Source organism: Muntiacus reevesi, chromosome 11, assembly GCF_963930625.1.
Source record: "Muntiacus reevesi chromosome 11, mMunRee1.1, whole genome shotgun sequence".
NCBI classification, from domain to species: Eukaryota; Metazoa; Chordata; class Mammalia; order Artiodactyla; family Cervidae; genus Muntiacus; species Muntiacus reevesi.
This window is the reverse complement of record NC_089259.1, coordinates 16640514-16647381: the sequence shown is the minus strand read 5'-3', so window position 1 is coordinate 16647381 and position 6868 is coordinate 16640514. Positions and strand designations below refer to the sequence as shown.

The 6868-nt window shown below is 42.8% G+C and overlaps 1 long non-coding RNA gene across 1 annotated transcript; it reads left to right on the top strand.

Annotated features, from left to right (window-relative positions):
- The first annotated feature begins 847 nt into the window (after positions 1-847).
- Positions 848-3194, top strand: LOC136144496 (uncharacterized). The gene is made up of 3 exons (XR_010658557.1): positions 848-983; positions 2203-2315; positions 2857-3194. It is a non-coding gene; the product is annotated as an uncharacterized lncRNA (long non-coding RNA).
- Positions 3195-6868: the final 3674 nt, after the last annotated feature.

Sequence of the window (6868 nt, the reverse complement as noted above, 5' to 3'; positions counted from 1 at the left end):
GATATAAAGAGATACAGGCAGTAATGTTTCCATTTCCCAATTACGCTTTTTGTTGTTGTGAGTTACTGGGTTATATGCTGTGCAGATTAAAATGCTTCATTTTGTTATTTTATTATGGAAAAATTTCTCATCATTATACAAACTATCAACCTGGACTGGATTTTTGTGTGTACCATTATTAATGATGTATCTATTGTTAGGCTCATTTCAGGACCATCTGGGTTTTCCAAATGTATCCATTCTTATAAGAGATTTTGGGTGCTCAGAAAGTATTACTAGTCTTGCTGATTGCTGTGACATTCAGAGGTATTTGTGGTCGTAGATTCCAGTCTTCTTGTTTATCTGTTCTGTGTGTGCTAAGTCACTTCTTGTGTCCGACTCTTTGCAACCAACTCTTTGCCTGGACTGTAGCCCTCCAGGCTTCTCTGTCCATGGGATTCTCCAGGTAAGAATACTGGCATTGGTTGCCATGCCCTTATCCAGGGGATCTTCCCAACCCAGGGATTGAACCCATGTTTCTTACGTCTCCTGCATTGGCAGGCAGATTCTTTACCGCTAGCGCCAAGCCACTTGAATTGTCACAGTTGGCCTGATTATTACCCAGGAGCGTTATCAAAACAGATGCTCTGGAGAGGCACTGAGCAGGCAGGCCGGGTGTGGAGCATTCGGTGTAAGACGGAGTTCCCGTGGACCCTGGACTTCTGCCTTGCTGAATCTCTGCCATTGCCTTTCCCTTTGGGAATCGTGCCATAAAGGTCACTGTTTCCTGTTCCAAATATTCCTTTTAGTTTCTGTTTTGTGAGAACTCTGTACAAAGCTTTTTCCCTCGACCATTTGTCCTCCCAGGCCTGAGAAGGCTTCTGTAGTGAGCAGGGCTGAATAAACTCAAGGTTCCTTCTTGAGAACTGGGCATCATTGCCTGCCTCTCCACTTGTCACTGAGAGTGGAGTGTCCTTGGAGAGGCTGCGGCACCAGGATTTGAGGTGAGAGAAGACAAAATAGGGGCTGTCCATTATTTAAGACTTCCATTTGCTTCTTGTCAAAACTTGCATTGGCCACCTGGTAAGTGACCAACTGTCCGGGTCTGCCTGGGACTGAGAGCTTGCCCAGGACACAGGACTTTCGGTGTTGAAACTGGCAAAGTTCCGGTGAACAGGGCGAGTGGGTCACACCAGTGTACGTTTAGGACTCTGAACCTGCTGTTTGTTCCTCTCTTTCCCCAGATCTGATGAGGCCTGTTCCTTATGCCTCCTTAACAAATCCACGATGTTTGAAAACAGTCACACGCTAAGGATTTGCTGCATATCAAAAGTTCTAGCCATGAGAAACTTTTCGTTTGAGTTTAAAAATTACATAAACATGAACTTGTGTCAGGCATGCCTAAACCACTCTACTGCAATGATTTATCATCATTTATAAGCACGTCGTCAAGGCTGACTGTTTCGGACAAAGTCCGGCTGTGGGGCGGGGGGAGTTGAAGGGATAAACAGATAAACCACAGAAATTACCAAGTGCTGGGTGAGTGGTGTGGGAGGCCAAAGAACAAAGTGATGACTGTGGGCTGAGACAGCTGGGAGAAGCTTAATACAGGAAGTGGGATATGGAGAGGGCTGGAGAGGACTCTGTGAAGAAAAGGTAGCTTTAAGTGAGAAGAGCCTCTTCCAGGCAGAGGAAACAGCTGCCTGTAGACCCAGGAGAGTGGTGTGTGGGAGCTGCCTAGGCTTCTTGCCCTGAAGCTGATCTGTCAGAAGGCTGACCAGTTGCAAGAGGGTGTGGAGGACCATCCCTGTGTTTCTGTATCACAGCTTTTGCAATTATTACAGGCGCACGGAGCACGCCTTTTCCAGATAGAGGGAGCACTTCTTTCTTCTCCTGTCCCTCTGCCAGCTTTTATAGGTTAGGCCCAGCCTCTCTAAAGAATTACCTGACTGTCTCAGTAAATATTTGGGGTGCAAAGTCCTGGAGCATTGTCAGAACTCTGTGTGACTGCTCCACCCTTCCTTCCATTGAGGCCAGCGCAGGGTGCGGCAGGCTCAGAGTGTGGGCAAGGAAGCCATCCTTCACCTCCTGTAAACAGGCTTAGACACGGAGACGCAGAGCACCAGCCCTGGCAACCCCATCCCCAGCAGACGCAACGAACATTTTTTTTCTACGTGAAATGGGCTGTTTAGTGACTATCTGTCTCCCTGACACATAAAACAGGAACTGCTCGGGAGTGGACCTTCAAAGACCTTATCACAGATTGAACATAACGAAGAATCATAGTGTTGCAGGAATATGGGGACAAGAGAGGATGGTCACGTCCCTGGTCTCGGGTGAGTCCGCTGGACGGCCGCCAAGGGAGGCTCCTTGGCTTCCTGCGGGAAAGAATTCAAGAGCAGGCAGAGCGAAAGCAGATTTATTTAGGGAGATGTACACTCCATTCGCGGAGTGTGGGCCACCTCAGAAGGTGAAGGGGCCCGGAGTAAGGGATGGTTAGTTTTTATGGGCTGGGTGATTTCATAGGCTATCGAGTGGGAGGCTTACTCCAACTATTTTGGGGAAGGGGAGGGGATTATCAGGAACTGGTCCACAGCCCACGATTTGGCCTTGTGTAGTTGTCCTCACTACTGTCATAGTGCCTGTGGGTTTGTCATTTAGATGTTAATATATTACAGTGAGTGTATAATGAGGTTCAGTGTACTAGAAGTAGAATCACCCACCATTTGGGGCCTAGTAGTTGCTAACCAGTTTTTGTTGTATCCTCAATGGCTATGCCATTCTTTTAAGGTTGTGGCCTGCCCCCTAACCTCCTGTCTCAGTGGCGTGAGTTTACCTAAATGACCCTTTTCCCCCACAAATCCCACTGTTCTTTAGTGAAAGGAACCTCTTTCAATCCAGCAAAGACCCCGTGAAGATGTGTCTGTAAACCAGGTAACCGCCATCATAAATGGGGTCGTGGGAGACAGAGGCAAATGCAGAAACTGCCTTCCATGAGATTTGGGAGAAGGGACACCAAGAAGGTTCTTGTACCTCGTCCACCAGCTTTTGACCTGAAAAATTCCTTCTCATGATGCTTTAGTCTCCAAATTCTCCTGGGAAGATTATACCGTGCCTTACTTTCACACTAAAAAGTCTGTATCAATCAATGTATGACAAAACCCACTGAAATGTTGTGAAGTAATTAGCCTCCAACTAATAAAAAAAATAAAATAAAAAGGAAAAAAAAAAGTCTGTATCACCATTTTCCTTTTGTGAGGAATAGACATGGCCTTAGTGTTTAAAGAGAAGAATCCATAGATATGAAAACACACTGCCAAGTTTAAGACTAACGAGCTGCCTCTAACACCAACAAAACACTGATGAGCCTAGGCAGCTCCCACAAGGAAGTCTAAACCTCTTGAAACCAAATCTGTATCTCAAGGTTTCTGAAATCAGTCATAGCGTTTATTTGAAATGGTTTGAATTACAGCAGCACTCAGAAAAACTCTCTCTTATTTTTCTTGTTTTGGGTTTGTTGCTCCTTAATACTATATGGTCTTCCCTTCTGTCACTCGATTTCCTTCCTTTGCTCTCAAACTCTTTCCGTACACTATTTTAATCTGTCATATTTCTGATTCTGAATTTCCACCTTGGTTCCCACTGGTTGTGTTTATTCTTTAGCTCACATGATCCTTTCTTGGGTCGAGAGAGACCTGACTGCCCCAAGATATAACTCTGTCCTTAGATCACAAGAACCCAAGGTTAAATCACTGAGTTAATAACTGCATCTATTAAAAATATATGCACCCTCCTGCTTTAATCTATTTTATTTGAAGACATAGGTTGGTAATTAATATTTGTATGCTTTAAAAAATGGAAAAGAAATTCCACTAGATAGTGTGGATTAATCAGACGCATTTTTCTTTTTTAAAAAAAAGTAGCTTTATACTCCTTTTGGGTTTGCGGTTTCTTAATTGTAGCTACAACTGAGACATCTTCTCTCCCCATCATCTTTGTCTTGGGCATCTTCTTACCCATGCCTCTTTGTAAATCATTATTATTATGATGATGATTTTAAACAACTTTGCAATGGCTCTGCCCTTGTGATGTCAGTTAGATCACTATCATTTGAATTGAATCCTAAGGTATGGTGTTTACTATTAGGTTAAAAGTTTCCTTGGAGTAGATCCAGTTCTTTTTAACCTTTTTTTGATAAGTAATGGCTTTCAAAGTCCTGGCTTGATGATTCTTGTTTTGAATTAGGAATTCTTATCTCTACATAATTTGAACAATCCCAGACTATATGGACATGGCCCAAGTCTACTAGACAGTTGTCCTTCATTATAGCATGCCATTTGAAAGTCTAGAGAAGAATCTAGGAGGCCATAGCAGACCAGGTGGCTGAACCAAGAACATCTAAAGAGGCTACTATGAGACTACGCTACCACTTCTCTTAATCCAAATACAGCTGCCAAGTCACACTGTTCTCTCAAAGTTCAGTTAGCTCTGAGATGGCTCAAAGCACTTTGCATGTATCAGTCCATTACCCTTGGCATTCCTCTGAGTCAGGAAGCTGACAAGTGGAAATAACCCAGTTTCCAAATGTGCACTCAGAGGCATAGAAAGCTTAAATAACTGCAACAGGATCACTAATTCAGGCAGCAGAGCCATACACACATGGGAACCAAGGCGGTATCAAAATGTTCCATAGGATCCAATGTAATATCCTCCCCAGCACTGGTGTTCTTGTAAGTAGCAAATACATGACTCTGTGACAAGATAAAACACCTCTGCATGGATTCCTTCTCATTCCAGTACTCAGAAGTAAACAGTGTGACTTTGGGCAACATCGTCCACGTAGGGGAGTTTTGTCTCCTGGGCCATCTTCTCTCCAAATCAATTTCCTTTTACCTATGGCCAAGAGTTTGAGCAAGCCCTGGGAGATGGTGAAGGACAGGGAAAACCCGGCATGCTGCAGTCCATTTGGTCACAGAGAGTTGGACCTGACTTAGTGACTGAACAACAACAATGGCCAAGAGTATGGGCTCTAGGACTAGAAATGCTAAAATTCAAATCTTGGTCTCACTCCCATGACCCTGAGCAAGTCACCTAATCTCTCTGTGACTCAGCTTTCTCATCTGAAAAATAGGGATTAGTAAGAGTACCTTCCTCAGACAAAGCGCTTTGGGAGGGAATGAGTTAACCCATGAGCGCATTTAGAATAGAACCTGGCCACAGTACTCAGTAAATGTTAGTTATCTCTCCTGTTGCCATTTAATACGCTTTCCTTCCTTGGGAAGACCTCTGGTGCCACAGTCCTGCCATACTGTTTCTTCCTATGGAAATAGCAGAGGATCCAGTATCAGCCATTAACATTTTAGTGAGAAAGAGTTTCATGTTACCTCTGCCAGCTGGCTTGCTTATCAAACTTTGTCTCTAATTGTGGAGATAATTACTGCTTATGGCGTTCTGGATACCATAAATGTTTTGAGGGAGTGGTGAAATGTGGGTGATGAGAACAGAAAAAACCTCAATTACCCTTGACCAAAACCCCCTCCTTAAAAAAAAAAAAAAATCCCTAAATTCCTTCTCCATCCCTATTGTGTTCCTTCCTGCCTTATCATGAATCGCTTTCCCTTCACTCACCCTAGTTTTTTATCCAAGACCTCCAATTGCCAGGAATGCAGGGTCTGCTTTCATGGGTCCTCTGCTTTGTCATTTACTTCTGGTTTAGTTCTCTCACCCCAACCCTGCTTTGCTGAGATAATACTGTTGTGTGAACCTAAAATGAGAAGACTTAACCTGTAGAAGTGTAATTTGCATACATAAAAGTAACACAGGCTACATATATGATTACTTACCAATTATGCTTAATTGTCTACCAGCATAATAATATAGCTCTGTATTATTAGGTCCTAATAATATTGACTTCATTAGTCTTTATTTGGAAATGGCAAAACTCTGTTCATGTATATTGGGCTTTCCTAATTAGTTGCTGTCATAACCTTAGCATTTGGTTATAGCCTTGTCCATTGTGGTTTTGCTTCCAGGCAAAACACAAAATTTAGGTAATTATTTCATGTAATTAAGCACATGAAATTCAACTCCCAGCTATTTGCTACATGGAGGAGACATAGGGTAAGGAATGGAAAGGAGAAGAGAACAGAGGGGAGGGCAGACATGAAACAAAATTTTCCCCAGGCCTTCCGCTTAACATCACCACCCACAGTTAATATTTTTAAAACACAGGTTTAAAAGAAGTCAGTGATCCATAGACTTAAGTTCCAGTCATCTTTAAGTGACAATCTAATTCCAAAGCCTTTTTCTTCTTTAATGGAAATAGAGATTACACTTCATATCACAGTTTTAAATGACATAAATAACTTAACAGAAACAGTGGCCAATTTTTCTTAGGCCTCTGAGCAAATTTGATGTGGTTGTTAATCTCTTAGTCTGTTTTCATATCTGCTCATCACTCTATCTTTCTACATTCTTTGTTAAAGCCCCATTATTCGTATTTTTAAAAAAATTTCATTGGAGTATAATTGCTTTACAATGTTGTGCCAGTGTATTTTTTATGTGAAGTTCACAAGCACCCAGATTTTTTACTGAGCATCTTACCATCATTCCATTGTTGTTCAGTCGCTAAATTGTGTCTGACTCTTTGTGACCACATGGACTGCAGCACAACAGGCTTCCCTGTCTTTCACTGTCTGCTACAGTTTGCTCAAATTCACGCCCATTGAGTCGGTAATGCTACCTAACCATCTCATCCTCTGCCACCTTCTTCTTTTGCCTTAAATCTTTCCCAGCATCAGGGTCTTTTTCAAAGAGTCAGCTCTTCACATCAGGTGGCCAAAGGATTGGAGCTTCAGCTTCAGCATGAGTCCTTCCAATGAATATTCAG